The following is a 16,963-nucleotide window of genomic DNA, read 5'->3' as shown; positions in this document are numbered from 1 at the left end:
CTATCTGGATGTAGTGGAAGGGAAATAATCTTTGCTACTGTATTTAGCAAGGGTTGTATCCACAGGGTAGTACAACCACCAGTTTCAGCGCTCTGCCAGATGGCGTTAGCTGTGAGCAAGTTCTGTGATTCATTTGGTAAAATATTTGTCATGGCAACTGAGGAGCCTCTGACTCATTGGTCCAGTCAGTGGTAGAAACCACCACTGGTCTCACCAGATGTGAGGCTGGACATAAGAAATGTCTCACGATGCTTTTCAGACTGGTTACTTTGCCCAGTGAGACGTAATTGAAAATTATTTTTACTTGTATTTCCATCTCAGGGTTCAGCAGACCTTACATTTTCTGTTTCAAAAATCTGTCCTAAAATGTGTTCAAAAATGTGTCCTAAAAAAATACCAAAACATTCACTAAATTTTTCTTTATCTTGTGATTACAGTAACTGATCAAAGGAGAATTTAACTTCCATTAAATCCTCTCCTCCACATATTTGATCAAGCAGTAGGAAGATCAGCCCAGGAATGGCACATCTAGAAGAAGAATTAAAATGAAGGGGTGTAGGCTGGAAAAAATGCTGTATTCTTTTCCTCTAGTAACTCTTAGGGGACAAGATGTGCAAGGTGATATTCTGACAATCTATGCTAGCCAAAAAAACCATAAACCATCCTTTTTGTATTTAGTTCTCCGTTATTCTGTTCTCAAACATTTATTCTTCAGTTTCTAGGCTAGTGTCCTAAAGTTCTTATCTGTCCCTCCTTGCTAGTAATTAGTAAGTAGCAATCTTGCAAAATAGATCACAATAATTTCCCAAGGAATGCTTTGGTAGCTGCCTTGAAAAAAATGACTAAGCATCCTCAGAGGCAGCCTCACATAACATGTTATGTTTCAGGAAGGACACTTGCTGACAGAATGAATGTCTAGAGAGATACAGCAGAAGCCTTTGAGACATTTTATAAGTTTTTTTAAGTTAAAGGAAATATCTAGGGAGATAGATGACTACAAATCCTCTCCCCTCCCATCCATAAAAGTGAAAGAGTAAAAAACCTTTAGAATATACAAGGGTCTTGCAACTTAAATAGTCAGAATTACTGTTAAGGAGCAGGGCTTCCTATGTTGAGAACTTAATATTCTTAAGAGGGAGACAAGATCTTCTCTGTTAGTACCAGTCTGGCTTGTAGCTCTCTTTCTTTCCACAACTACTTGGTTTTTGCTCTTTGGGAATGGGCTGATGTCAGAGAACCTTCAGTTATGAAGTCTTTTCTTCTGATCCCATAAAAAAGAGAAAAGAAAGTGTTTAAACTGCAATGATAAAATTGATCTTGGTAGTTTTATATTTGAAGTGATGTGTTCACAGCTGATCCTTCCAATACAGAATTAAAGGAACTATTTAGTATTGCACTTGGAAAACTAAATGTTTTTAACTGTATTTAACAATTCTACTCTGGCAGAAACAATATCCTTTTTTTATAGCAAAAACACTTTAAAAAGGTTGACTTTTGTCCACAGTGATTTATTATTTCTTAAGAGATTAGAAATCTGACAACCTGACACTTGAAAAAGCCTTTTCCTAAACCTGATGAAAGGAAATCCTTTTAATTAATTTGCTTTATTCAGGCTAAAATAGAGCTTTGCTAGTGGAAAGCTAATTTACTGCCACCAAAAAGAGAACTAGTTTATAGAACTTCACCTCTAAACCTTGCTTACAGATCAACCCCACAGACATACAAAGCACAATGAATAGTTCTTGTCAGTGCTGCATTTTAGTATCAGTTGATAAAAAATGATAACAAAGGATCTCTTGATTTTTACCCTAGGAGCACATTGGCTTCATTACTCTATTTGACATCAATTAATTAGGTTGTTCTGTTCTCAGAATGACTGCATAGAAACAGTTGCTTTCGTGTATTGTTCTGTGGCAGGATTTTGTCGCTCGCTAAATTGAATCCTATTCAGTCAGAGCTGAGGCAGAGATAGTATTGATTCTAAGGAAAACACAGACCTCCTGAGAGTCTGTACTCCCACTTAGTCATCTGTTTAAGTTTGATGCTGGTCCTAAATACGTGGGTATTTTATGAAGGCTCGGGGATTGCCAAAGCATGTGGCGGTAATCCCACCAGAAAATACGTGGGACAGGCAATTACGCGCTGCTTTTTTTTTTTTATAGAGCATTAGTGACACCCAGTGGTTATATTCAGTCATGGACTAATAGACATGAAAAAGTTTAGAATAAACTTATAAAATATTCCGAAAACTGGAGCTCAGAGAACCCATGAAAAAATTGTTTGAGTCTGTGGGTCTTTGTCAGGTATATATGCTGTCTGGTATATATACTTCAGGATCCAAAGTTTAAGTAAGCTTAAATAATAGGAATGATGGAGGGGAAAATGCACTTCAAGCTTGTTATGAAATGGTTCTCATTTATCACGGACTTAATGGAGAAAGTAAAAATTTTGTTCTGTGAGGAAGGCACTCCTTTTCATTCTCCTTTATTTCTCTTTTCTATCTCCCCGGTTTATCTGACATTACTTTAAAATAGTACACTGTATTATTGTATGATTTTCTTTTCTTCAATGCCTTGGGTAGCTCTTTACAGAACATGGGCTTGCTGTTTTAGTCTACTTTCATTCTCCTTTTTCATTCCCCCCTTGATTGGTTTACTAGGACTTGACTGGTTTTTTTTGCAAATACATTTAGCCACTGATTAAAGTTTGCAAGGTGTTTTGAAATTATAGGTCATGAATTATTTGTCTTCTTGTGTCAACTCTTGCCTTATTCACAAGAAAAACCTGTTCCTGAAGCCAGTCCTACTAAGTTCCTTAGGATTAATTGTTTTTATTCAACCTGTAGCAGGAGGTCTGAGCATTTGTAGAAAACCTTGAAATTACTCTCCTAAATACAGGTGGTCACAAGGACAGTTATTCCAACAGAGGATACAGAAAGGCCAGACAGCAGGATTTGTACTTTAGTGACACAAAGATGACACATTCTTAGCAGTACCTTTTTGGGTTTTAGAGAGTTGAAAGAAAGGAAAGGATGATTTGGGGTGACGGTGTGAGGTGGAAGGTAACATAATTCATACTGACATTTAGCTTCTGAGCCTATCCTATGTACAGCTAGGGGATGATGGAAACTTTAGGCTTTATGAGGGAAATTTGGATTCAATTTCTTACTTTTAAATGCAACCTGTATAGTTCTAAATATGACTGGTCATAATGTGTAAAATGGTGATATCAGTGTTTCCCAGGTTTTGAGAATAAATATATTAAAGCCTGGAGACCGTATGGAGCCAGACCAGTTCAGTGTGCACATGCTTAATTTGGTGGACCCAAACTGTGCCTTTTCTCTCTCTGAGAAAGGAAAAGAAATCTTTTACTGATAGGGGATAAGGAGTGGCTTTATGATAGAGAATGTTTTCATTGATTTTCATCAGGATAAAATCCTACTATTGTTAGGGAAGGCTTGCCTAGCAGTGTGCTTGTCCCTTTTTAGGAGATGCTAAGGGCAATCTCATGGCTGCATTTTTCAGTATCTGTTTCACAAGAGATGTTGTTATGAAGGGGCTGATTTTCAGTCTTGGAATGGGCAGCAAAATGCACTGACCACAAACTAGAAGGCTACTCAGAGCTCAAAGTTTGTCTTCTCAAGCACATAGTATCTATATGCCCTTACTGTCCATTTCTGTACAGCATTGATCTATTTAGAACAGGTAATGTTTCCATTCAGACATGCTACTACTCTGCTTTATGATTGCAGAGGAGAACCCATGAAATTGAAATGAAAGCAGTGGTGAATTGATTTTTCTTATATCTGTCTAGCTTTATCAAGACTTGAGCTGAAATATTCAAATATAATGTTTTTTCCAGATTCATACCTTTAAGTACAGAATATATTTATCATGTCTCCCAGAGAAATGAATAATACCATGAGGAGCTATTTAATCATGAGCATGGAGATTGCTCTGCAGATTGCAGTACTCTGACAGTGCCAGTCAACATGGAATAAGAAAAATTATACTGGGAAACAAGGTGTCAGAGTCATAGTTACTTAAAAGGCAGTAAATATAGCCCATACTTTCCAAAGAACACAAACAAAGATATGAATAGAAAAGCAACACCGTCTGTTCTTATTAACTAAATTTAGAAATACAAAACTAAAATTTAACTTAGAGTTATTTGTGGTATCTGATACAGCTCACATATTATCAGTACTGGGATCCAGCCTTGTCAGGGTAACTGGAATTAAGAATATTCTGAAGGTGACTGAGTTATTTAATCCTCTTTCACTTTGAAAGAGCATCTCTTCAGTTAGGCTATGAAAGCTGATAGATAGTCAGAATCAATCAGCTCCAAACCTCTAAAACTTCTCAATCTTAAACGCATTCTGTGTTTTAGCAGTTCTTGGTATAGTTGCACAATGTGTTCTGTTTTGCTATCATGTAAAATCAAGCTGGTATCAGCCACAATTGTGAAGGTGTGACTTGTGTCTGTGTGTTCCATCCTGGCATCATTCACGCAGGTGTGGTGGAGTCTTTCTTTCACACAGACACAGCCTTAGGCTATCAGCCTGGAGATTGCAAATGTGAGGACTCCAATGCACAACAGGAATTTTAGTGAAAAAGATGGTGCTGTGTGGGAGATGGCTTAACGGCAAGAGATGAGGGAATGGAAAATCAAGTGCAACAACATGGCTGTGCACCTCAGCAGGATGAAGCAACAATGCTTTGCAGTGACAGCTGCAGGACTTTGTTGCTCAGTATGACATTTCTTGGTGTTTTAAGGACAGTCGGTGCTCTGGTTGTGAACAAATTTCATCTGATTGCCAGATCTTTCAAGGGAGACCTTTCTATGAAATAGAAATGAAATTGATCACTGTTGGTCACTGCTGTTGATCACCTGATGTCACCAGAAGAGTGTATGGATATGTGGAGGCCCACTGGTTTTGTAGGATTAAATGTTTTTGCCTTATCCAATGGCTGAGTGCAGGTTTTTGCTGACAGAGATCAGCTGCAAGGCAGAGCTTGGACTGGGACACAGGTCTCAGCTCAGGCAGCACAAACTTATTGCCATTAATGAAATAACATGGTTGCTCTGGCTGATTGTGTGTGCACTTTCTAAGTTTAAATTGGATTTTAATGCCTCTAAGTAAGAGCCTTTCTCTTCTCAAAACATGACTGATAAGAAAAATTTAAATAAACTGACAAGGGAATTTCTTCTTCTTTTGCTGAGGAGATGTATTTAAAATGCTTGGCTAGTTTCAGCTATTTGGAAGAATGGAATGTGGTTAAGAGACTTTTGGCGTCTGAATCCACACTCACAGAAGCCAACGGTAAGAAATACAGGAACATGAGTGTGAAGAGGAACAACTGTGAGGAGGAGCAGACATCTTCAACAGCACCTCTGTAGCAACCACTTTCTATTTAAAATAGAAACACATCTGAGTGGTGTGGTCTGAATAACTTTTTATAGGGAGCTTGTGGGTTATTTAAAGAATTTTTTAGGCTCTACCAATATTTTAAGTCTTAACTAATGAGCACTCAGAACATTGTTTTTAAGTGTTGTTACTTTTTTTGGAGTCCAAATTGGACATAGGCATCAGCCAGCAGAGATGATGAAGTTGGTACTGAGGATCCAATTTTCAAGAAGTGACATCTTTCTGTAGGGAAGTGTTTACATTTCTTGGCACTAGCAGACAAAGAAAATGGCTGAGGCAGTGAGGTGGGTTTTTTGTGGCCAGATTTCATTTTTGGATATAAGAGAATGTCTGAAAAATTTCAGCCCCATGCTTAAAAAAATTTTGCATATAAGAAATGTGGTATGTAAATCACATGGGCAGAGTTGTTCTGCTGGATTGGAACCAATGCAACAGAGTCTTTTCAATTTGAATTCTAAATGGCTGCTTGGTCTTGCATAGGACACTTCCATTTGTTATTTCTGCCTTCAGACACACCAGATTCCAGTCCTTATTGTATGAAGAAGAAACACACATGTGCATGGAACATGTATTGGTTACCTTTATTTGAAATTATTTTTCTTACCATTCTGAACTCAGAAGAATAAATTATACTGTCAAGGGGCAAGTTAGGTAACAATTACACCATATTGAAGGGAGAGGAATGAGAAGCACACAATTCTTGATCAATCTTTAGGCTCACATATATTCATTATTCACAATTAATAGTTACTCAATAATATTCAATGGGAACAATTAAGGAAAAAATGGTTTAAACTTAGAAAAGTATTTCTTTATTACAAATAATAGTAATTTCTGATGTATAGAAACTGTTTCACAACATAACAGTCACTGCTAGAGATTTCTGAAGCATTTATTTACATTTAATACGTATTTCTCAAAGTGAATCAGCATGCTAAGTTTCAAAATTACAGGTTTAAATATTTCTTAAATAAGTATTAGCATTTATAAAACACAGCAGTCAATTCAAACTAAATATGCAGTGATGAAATTAAAAATAAAAATCAACCTCGAGATTTAGATGTGAAGTAGTCCTTAAAAAAAAAGAATTCCAAAGCTCTTCATGCATACACAATCTCCTACTGGCACTAACAATTATGCAATAAGCCCTACTGCTTGTTCTGAATTTCTTCTGTGCATGTTATGAAAGGAAAATATATGAGATTTAGACAAGTGTATAGTCACAGATTTACCCAGCCCAGGAGTAGGAGCTGAGTGCACAGGTACTTTTATGGAGAAAAATATTTCCAGATTTGAAGATTTGAATATGTAACATAGAAACCAAAATAATGGAACTTAAAATTAAGGTAACTAATAGATATTCTGCTATTATAGAATAGGAATAATGAAATTATTCAGCAAATAATTTGTCTTGTTTGTATTGTATTTTAAAATATTTACTGAAACTCTTGAAAAGTGCTTATTGTGAGAACAAATCCATTAATGTGATGTGTTTTTATGGCACATTCCATCACATCTTACAGTGATATTAGGAAAAAGCTCAGCAGCTTTTTTTTATATCACACCTTTATCCAAAGACTACTTAAATAAAAAAGATTGATTAGTCATTTGATAAATTTCTTTTATACTTTAATGTTTGGCATCACCCCAGAAATTTGTAAAAGCTCTAAAAATATTGTTTCACAAAAGCTGTAACTGAAATGCACATTTGAATTATTACTTCTCTGAATCGCAGGGCAGCCACTATAACATTCCCTTGAGAAGAATCATGCTTGCAATAGACAGCTTATATAGGTCTGCTAAATGGATTAACCTTCTAATAACTGATGGCTAATTTATGTCCTCCAAAAGAGAATCCTTAGAAAAAAGAGCTCGAGTTGAAGTGACCATTCCTTTTTAATTTGGAAGTCACCTGGCCATGCTTTAAGGTAAAGCCCTTTAAAAAATGGTTGTCTACAGGAAATATTCAGATTACTTGGGTGGACATCTGTTCTATTTATGCAATCTGAAAAAGATTGGTTTAAAGGAAAATTGATGTTATTTTTAAAAATGACAAAATTTGGAAGCAATATAGGGGAACAAGCTGAGGAATAACAAAGAAATGAAAATCATCAGTGTAGTTCATTTGAAGAAGTAGCTTGTTGGGTTTTGGTTTGTTCTTGTGTAAACTGTTAGGTCAGTGTAGCTGACAGACCTTGTGTGGTGACTTATAGGGAAATGTAGGCAGTGCTTAGAACATTCCTGTTTTCCAGGTACTGCTTTAAGTACCCTTTTGGTCTTGGGTTTGTTCCCATTTTTGTCAAAGACACGTGGCAGTTTTGCCAAAGCACTTATATTGTTTAATGAGTTTTGATTCCTGGTCTAATACCTTGAGCAAATCTGAGGTGATTTGAAAAAGGAGACTGCCCTGAAGAGCAGCTATGGAAAAAACTTCTTTTGTGATCACATTTTAAAGTGTCAGAAAATACTGTATTTTCTTATATTCTTTAAATTAAATCTGTAAAATTCTAACCCCAAAATGCTGCATTTCAGAGCTGTGACTTGCTCTGAAACAGCTCTGCAGAAGTAATCTCTGCTCAGAGGTGTCAGCTTTTAACATTGTGCAGCTGTGTGTGAAACTTGCAGGGTAATTTGTTTCCTATTCCTCTCTGGTTTGGTTAACTTTGCATGTTTCTGTTGATGTTATCTCAGTTTTTGGATCTCCTTCATTAATTTTTAAGTTCCCCTACCTATATTTATTCTGAGTTGAATAAGTCTGTTAATACTTTTTAATTTGGTTTTGTTTCCTGTTTCCAGTCTATCATACATCCCAAATAAACCAGTTTGAAACTCATACTTAAGAGCCATTTTCTGGACTGAAAAAGTACTAATTGCAAAAGTGCCAATATTCTTGGATGTTCTCAGGGACTTCTATAGTTTTCACCGTGTTTATTCTGATGGAGCTTGTTTGCCAGTCTTCAGAACTGGCAAACTTCAAACTTCAGAACGTTTAAAATGTAATTTTGTAGTGCTTAATGGTTATTGCTACAACGGAAGCTTTTTCTTTTTAAGGCTTCTGGAGCAGAGATGAGATGTTTTACCTGGCTTCAGATGAACGGGGTTTCTACACAAAATACTGGCTGTCACTCCCCATGGCTCCCTGTAGTCTGCTATAGAAAGCTGTCAGGGTGGGCTGGAGCACCCAGTTAGTCCCTCCTGCCGGGCTGCTCCATGCCATGGCCCGTGGCAGCTGAAGCCAGCCCTGTCAGGGGACAGCACTGCAAGGATGGACACGGGCTGAGCCGTGCTGAACAGCACAGCCACAGCACAGCCACAGCACAGCCACAGCACAGCACCGCACAGCACAGCACCCTGTACGTGCTGAATGCTTCCAGACTGAGCAATGCTCGGGAACGCAAAGAGATTTGGGCCCCCAAAGTATGACAGTTTAATCTTATGCATGGTTTTCAGGTTTATCCCCAGACCAGGGACTTGGCGGTTATCACAAGACTTGTGTTGATCCAGACTGAATTTGTGTCTGGCTTTTTTGTTTTTTAGTGAACAGCGGACAATATTGAGACTAGAGAAAAATGATTGTCTCAGAGCTGAAGTCCTACCCTTTTAACCTCTCAGCAAGAGACCTGGTAGAAGGTGGGCTTTGTCTCAGTTGGCTACATCCCAGTGACCCATGGCTGCTAACCAAAGAATTTAAAGGACTGGAGAGCTAGAATGATAATAATTTTTTTTTTCTTAGACTTTTTTTTTCCCTCCCCCACAAGAGACATAGCATAGGAGGGTGCCTGAATAATTGAAAGCAATTCTCAGGATTTCATGGGGGACTACTCTTCCATTTAATAAGATCTTATCTTTTTGACTTGCAAGTAGGCTACTCTTTTGTGAAGCTCATTGCAATTTGTTCTTTTCAGAAAATGGGTTCAATCATGATGCAATTTAGATAACTAAGTTGAAGACTGTCATCCTAAAGTATGTTATGTAGCTATTAAACAAAATAAGTGCACATTTAAGGAATTGCTTTTTGATGTGTTGTTTTTTTCCTTCTCTGATTGCTCTTCTGATGAGTTGAGTGAACTTTTGTGGTTGTTTTTTTGGAAGCAGTGGAATACTTGGAAATCTGGATGCATATCCAACTCAAATTCATCAATATCTGGATTTTGGCAGCAGATACTTCCAGCAACATAGATGGGTCTTAAAAAAATTAACGTATACATGTACATTTCCTCCATTAAGAGATTTGCTTACAAATGCTTACCTGGAACCTCTGTACTTTAATAAGTCAGGAAAGCCACTTTGCATTGTTAAATAGTTAAATGAGTTATGCTAGTTGTGAAATATTTCCACAGACCAACTAATTCCACCTCTCCTTCATCTTAGTAAACAGTTTTCCCCAAATTAGTTTATTACTTGCTGCACTTGTTACTTGCTCCAAACATCATCTGGCACCTAAGCATTGGTTTCAGCATCTGTAGAAGCTAAAACTGACTTATTCCAGTATGTGTCTATGTGTGGAAGTTCTTAGAAAGTAATTGCATACCAACTCATTTTATTCACCACTATGAGTAAAAATACAGGCTTATAGAACTTTGCTGAAATACAGCATTCCTCCCTGTCTTTCTGAAAAAAGTCTGTCTGGAAGGAGGCAATTTAACCATGAGAATTCCAGCATGATAATTTTTAAAGTTGTCATCAAGAAAGAGTTTGAGTAGTAACAGTTACAATCCCTTGCAAGTCATTCACCAAAATGAAGCACTTACCCAAATAAACAAATTATTGAGGCAATGCAGCATTCATTATAAAATCAACGAGCTGTGTTTATATTAAAGTCTTTACCTCTCCCAGCAGGAGGAGTCAGAGAAGTATGTTATAATAATACTTCATCTTTATTCGGTTTTGGATTGTGTAGTAGGATGGATTTTCCAGCAGAGGGAGAAGTATACTGTATTATTGGGAACTGAGCTATAATTTTGCAACCTCTAGCTAAAAGAAAATTCCTAATACTTTGCTTAGAAAACATACTTATTTGTTCTGACTGCTGTTATTTTGAAATGTCAATATATCTTTCTGCCAAATTTGTTATCAGTGATTTTTATATAATCATAATTTTGGTATTTTTTAAAACATAGTTGAATAGCTACATGCCTGTTTTATAAGGATTTTTTCCACATCCATAATTGTCTGGTCTAATGAGTTGTACTTCTCACTGACTGCAGTGATAGCTGTTTCTTAATTCTTAATTGAACTATGTTAAAATACGCATTAAGGGACATATGTGTGATAGCATTGTTTGTCTAGTCATTATCAGTATAATCTATGGATAACAGCTGTAAAAAACCCGATCCACCAAAACCCAGAGCTGTGTTGGAACAGTGTGTTATTGGAAATGTGGATGAAGAGTACAGTATGTTCCAGATGAAAAGCAAGGCCCTGGATGTGCCAGACTTGATGTAAATGTTTTGCCATCACTGCTTCCTTTAGTAGCCTCAGATCTGTTCTTTTCCATGCTCCTTGCTCAGTGAAACACTTTAGCCATATGCTGTTACTGGTGGTTGGTGATTTGTTGGCAGTGTGTGGTTTAAAGGATGTGTTTTAGTCTGTAGAGCAACTGTATGAAGCATTTTAGGTGCTATTTTATGAAAGAGTAGTGTCATCCCCAAAGACTTTTCAGCAATAGAACATTCTGTTGCAGAACATGATAAATTTTGATCACTGCTGTCTCAGCAGTTTCAGCTTTGTTTTAAGAGACTGAGAGAGAGGGGCTGATGGAGGCAATTGAAGCTTCAGTGAGGCCACTTTTACTCTCTGTAACAAAATTAACCAATATGGAAATAATTATTCTGCAATAACTACATGCTCTGTCCTTCTTGTGGAAGTGGCCATGTTCAGCAGTGAAACTAACGGCACTGGGAATATTACTGGATAACTCGTCCTCGGAGAGCAATTCATGTAACACTGTCAAATTACACAATGTCAGTGCAAGGTATTGAAGAACACATTACAATGACAAATTAGAAGTGCAAGGTCCTTTGAATAATGTAGTTCCTGTGAAGGTGGAAACTCATTTCAGAGTAGCTCTTGGGATTCATAGGCTATCTGCGATTTATGAATATGGCAGATATTTTGCTTTTTGAGTCGGGGGGAGGGGGCAGGACTGTAGCTCTGTAGTAAGGTTCTTGTTTATGCAAGATGAACCTGCCTGTTCATACGAAATAGCAATATATCCCACTGCCTCCCTTCTACAGGGAATTTGCCTGTAACAACTGTTAAGGTAATTTCAGGCCTTTGCGGGGATGTAGCCTGCTTTGGCAGATACTGAATATAGCACCACTGAGCAGGTATTGGGTCTCTGTTAGAAGACACTGAAAACTTTCCCAAAATCATACTGGGGGCTGGGATGGAGCAAAATAAGGTAAAAATCTGGATACATAAAAGGATTTAGGAGTCCAGTCCTAAACTGTAATACCTAAAAAAAAATTAAAAATCTCATTTGCTTCCCAAGCTCATAACAGTCTACTTGAAACCCAGACAAAAACCATTTTTGTCAGTAATATTTTTCAGGCATCCTTGGTCATGTTTTAGTTCAGTGTTCTTGATAAAGCAAAACAGTCTGGTGCCTACCTCTAGTGGCATGCCCTTTGAGGCTTATTTCAAGATATATTCTCAGACTAGACCTAACATATCATGCTTCTCAGTGTTTCAGAAATATTTTCCTGGATAGTAATTCCTCTAGTGAGTAAGCATTTGCAACGCACACCAAACTAGGAAGAAGCTATAGTGCGGGACTTCAACAATAATCTTGATTTTCAGAAGGTCCTACTAAGCTCAAGGCCTCTTCATATTGTCTTGTCATCCATGGATTACTGTTGTAACTATTTGTGCAGAAAAGCTGCTGTGACACCCTTTAGCAAATGGGAACAATGCTCAGAGTAAGTGTAGGTAAAAGTAGAAGCTTTTAATTCTTTGGGCTGCATTTATTTTCACTTGAAGTAGTTAGGTACTAGCTTGAAGATTCTCTTGGCCCAGACCATGACCTTCAAAAATTAAAGCAAAGTGCCCATGTTGTACATGTTATTGAGGTGTAATTGTAGGAAACATTGGTTATTAATCTCAAAGAAACTCTATTTAGGTAGAAATGATAGGAAGATCAAACTTGTAATAAGATCAGGAAAAGGTAGGGAAACATAAGAGTTTATTTTAGTGTAGCACCAGACCAGCAATATCTAAAGTTCCGCTGGAGGATGTGTACAGTACCAAAATCCCCTTCTCTTTGAATTCTTGCTAGTATTTACCAACTTTCAGAAAAAAACCCCTGTATTGTTTTATATAATGAGACAGCTGACTGAATTTTAATGACAACATCACCCTCAGTGTATGGGTAGCTCATATGATAGATAAAATAAATTGTACAGTTTTTTGGGTTCTGTGTTCTGTATTCCAACAGTGGCTTGCAGTGCTCACTTGTGGGAAGTGGAGGTCTTTGTTAGTGGACAAGTATAAAACTGAAAGATTTAAAATTGCTTTAGTCAACAACAGTATTTTGTTTTATTTAATTAAACTTTGGAACCTTGTTTAAAATACCAGATCAATTTAAATATTTGACATAGTATTTTCATTTTTAGTCCATGCAGAATGTTTTTCTTTATTTGTCCAAAAATATTTGCTCTATTCATGAATAGTTTTGATTGACTTGAAACTGGTCTTATCAGTGATTCTCTTTCTTTATGCAATGAGTATTTTTTCTAATTTTACTCAGCCTTCTTATCAAGAGGATAGACTCATGCTGAGTCAAGATGTGCCTAAATGCTCTTTGGCAAGGCAGTTCCCTTTAGAACCAGTCTGCACTACTGTAAATTTAAAGGAAAAGTAAAAGAAAAGGTGAAAAGAATGAAATAGCAGTCATTTGAGGGAAAACAGAAGGAAAGGAAGGAAGTAAAGGGTAAATGTACTTCTTAGCATCCTTAGTGCTTCTTTAAATATTTGGTAGTCTTTGCCAGGAAGCAGAAGTGGCCTGAATGCCTTGGTAGTACTTGAAGAAGATGGATAGCCCTGCCTCTCTGAGCTCCTTCTCTTTTCTTCTATGACCTCCAAGCTTTTATTTAAGCCCAGGAACTCATGCCAGGGCATGCTGAGCTCATCATTTGATCTCACAATCTCTCTCTTTCCTTACACACAACTCCACTAAACCTAGAGTAAAATCGTGGCTGCACTGCAAACATTGGCATGCATGGCAGGAAACTGTGTGTAAAGGTGTGACTGCATTGTCACTCTTACCCTAGTGTGCTATATGAGGGAAAAATATTGAGGTCAGGGTAAGGTTTTGTTCTTCTTTGTCAGAGCATTACCTGCTCTCCTCTAAATTTTCAGTACATTGTCATTATTTGTATTAAAATTCTTATTCTGTTTATTTCTTTACTGTTACTAATAAATTACTGTATCCAGATTTACAGTTGTGGCTGGGAATGTTGCTGCACTTTCATTTTGTAAATCTGCTTTTACATATTTGGTTTTGCTGCTTTCATTTCTTGCACAATATAGAACAATCTGCAGCTATTTCTGCCTAGAGTCACACTGACTGCCAACCAATTAAACTCTGGCAGTTTTGCTCTAGTTAGCATCTGCATGTGTTTTCATGTTTTGTGTGCTTCATCTGTACATAAAAATCTGCACTGTAGCCTGATCTAGATTTTTTTCTGTATTTTGGCTGTTTAATACATGGAAAGATACAATTTCCAGCTTGATCTGCTGTGAGATACAGTACCTGGCATTTGCATTTTGATGTCTTGGCTAAAATGGCATAATGAACATTTAGCCAAATGTCCACCAGTCACATCAAATAGTGCTCCAGAGAGGTTACATGTAGCCCTGGCTGTCTCTGTTATCAGGAGACTCGAAGACTTCTGACATTGCCAGGCTGTCTGACTGCCACCTGGCCGTGCAAACCCATCACCTGAGTTCAAGTGAACTTCAGTGTGCTTTATTAATGCTTTGTGCCTTCCCTGCTCCTTGAGTTTCTGTTATGTAACTGATTGCTCATCCTGCACCCACAGGCATGTCCTTTTAAAAATGTATGTGATATAGTAATTCTGTAAATAATCCCAGGAACAATTTTCCCCTCTTAGTCTCTATTCCTGCTCTCCCAGAGGGGAAGTGAAGGGAAGGGCTGCAGAATGGGGAAATGTGAATGGTTCTTGTGGCCAACATGGCTGGACAGAAGGGGCTGCCACACCACCACCCAAGGCAATGGAGTGAGAAAAGGCATTTTGTGGACTGTCCTTGGCTAGAACAGATGCTCCCTTTTTCTCTCTGGGAAAGATGAAGGATGAAGGCAGTAAGGTCATGCTGGTCAAGCTAGAAGACTTCATGAAGTCCATATTTTTATATTTAGACCTCATCCTCTGCTCTTGTATGCTGAGTGATTCTTGACAGGACCACATATGAACTGGAAAGGGCTCATGCCATGTGCTAGTCTAGATTGACTTCTGAACAATTAAACAGCTCCTGACTTGACACAGTTGTGTGTGCTTGGGATCAAAAGGATCCCATTTGTATATGTGTAGCTGTGGTGACTTCAATGTGTATTAATTTATCTGAATTCTCAGTTACAGCTGTGTGGCAGCACAGAGCTCCAGGCAGACTACACACTCTGTAACCAGTTTAACAGCCCATTTTCTTGCACTAATTTCGCCCTTGCACTGATGGTCTTGGCAGCTTCAGAAACTGTACTCCAGGTATCTCCCAAGCTACTGCATGTGCTGGTGGTACAAGGAGCTCTATGCCAGCCAGGGTTTTCCTCTGTGCTTCAGGAATGCTCAGGGTTGAGAAGGTTGAGCACATTTCTAGCTGCTTTTTGCCATTTTGTGTAGGGTAAAACTCTTGGAACAGATTGAGTTTTGTTCTCGTGGGCTCTCATTGCTATATCGTTGTGAGCAGAGTGATTTTTCTTAGCTTAAATTCAGACTAGACAAGATTTTTACAGTGAGGTCGATGTAAGGTTTTCAGTAGAATTTCTTGATCATATTTTTAATGGGGTATTTCACTCTTGCATATGGCTGAATAGATATTAAAAGCTGGGAGGAACTAAAGTATGAATAAAATAGTTTTAACTGCAAGAGCTATGTTAGAGGCAGGGTATCAAATTGTATTCCACAAGAAAAGGATTAACTTTGTGAGAAAATCTAGGCATGATCTCAATGATAAAAATGTTTGCTGGTGCAAAACCTTCTGTATCAGTTACTCTTGCAAGTTTTCTCTCCCTTAGCGTGCTGGATTACCTCTGCAACAGTCTCTTTCTGCAGCTTCTTCGTACAAGCTGTGACTATATTATAAACATGGAATAGAAGGAAAGATATTTCAGATAAGTTTAAAGATATGAGAAACTTTTCTTGTGGTATTTCCCTCACAGATCTAACACTTTTTGTTAGTGACTAAATTAGTACTAACCAGTATTCTAGCTCACTAGTTACCATGTAAAGTTTTCTACACTTTACATATAACAAAAGAAAGAAATTTATGTCTGAAATAGCAGCTGTCAGGATTTAGCTTTAATTACCTCTGGAGTAATAATTTATTCCTTTGTAGTTGCTGCAAAATGAACTCATATAGTTCCTACTTTTGTGAATGCCCACTTGTTTCTCTCAGGGGGAATACCTCTAAATCGAACTGGATTGCTCTTTCTTATGCTACTAGGTGAGCATCTAAAGAAGAGAAGAGAAACAAATTATGAGTGAAGGGAAAATGTGTGATAGAGGTGAATAAAGATGAAAAACAAAGTTTGATTATGACAAATGGACTGCTTCAGTTCATTTCTCACTGGCATCTCAGAAAGAACAGATCTCCTGGGATCTTGATTTTTCTCTTGGGCTTATATAGCATTCACAGACTGGATGCTTAACTAGTGTAAATCAGCATAGTGCTGCTGAAGATGAGAGATGTGGCTGAGGAACTGCTCTGGGAGGAAACAGTCTGGTGCGTTTGTGGTATAAGCAAGATGAAAATGATGTGTGCCTTTATTTAGATCAGGTGCTTGAACAAAGGGCTGGACAACAGATAAATAATGTTCTTAGTCATGCCTTCAACACAATGCAAGTGATCAAAAGAGCAGAAACACGGAAATAGAAGCAGGCAATGAATAGGGTAGAATCACTAAGCAAGAAACACTTTGGTGAAGGCAATCAATAGCTTAAGGTAAATCACAGTTAATGTAAAGGAGCTGGAACTGCAGGGAATACCTGGCAGTGTTCTTAGTCTGATGGTCTGGTGTCTCTGAAGCAGCTGGTCTTTTGCTCATCCCAGAGCCTGTAATGTGACCTGCCTCTGTTGAAAAAAGGTTCCCTATACAATTATGTATCACAAACCAATTTTCATATAACAAGATCCTCATTTCAAGTACATCTGAAGGGCTAACTGTGCTGTTTGAATGTATTTAAATGATCCTTCATCTATAATTTATGTACATTGCTTGTGTCAGGTATGTATTGATTACCATTCTATCGGGTGTCAGTTCACTCTCTCCAGAGATGCATGGAGCAAAGCAGAGAGCTG

This window comes from Poecile atricapillus, chromosome 11, assembly GCF_030490865.1.
Source record: "Poecile atricapillus isolate bPoeAtr1 chromosome 11, bPoeAtr1.hap1, whole genome shotgun sequence".
Taxonomy (NCBI): domain Eukaryota; kingdom Metazoa; phylum Chordata; class Aves; order Passeriformes; family Paridae; genus Poecile; species Poecile atricapillus.
This window is presented reverse-complemented; position numbering follows the sequence as displayed.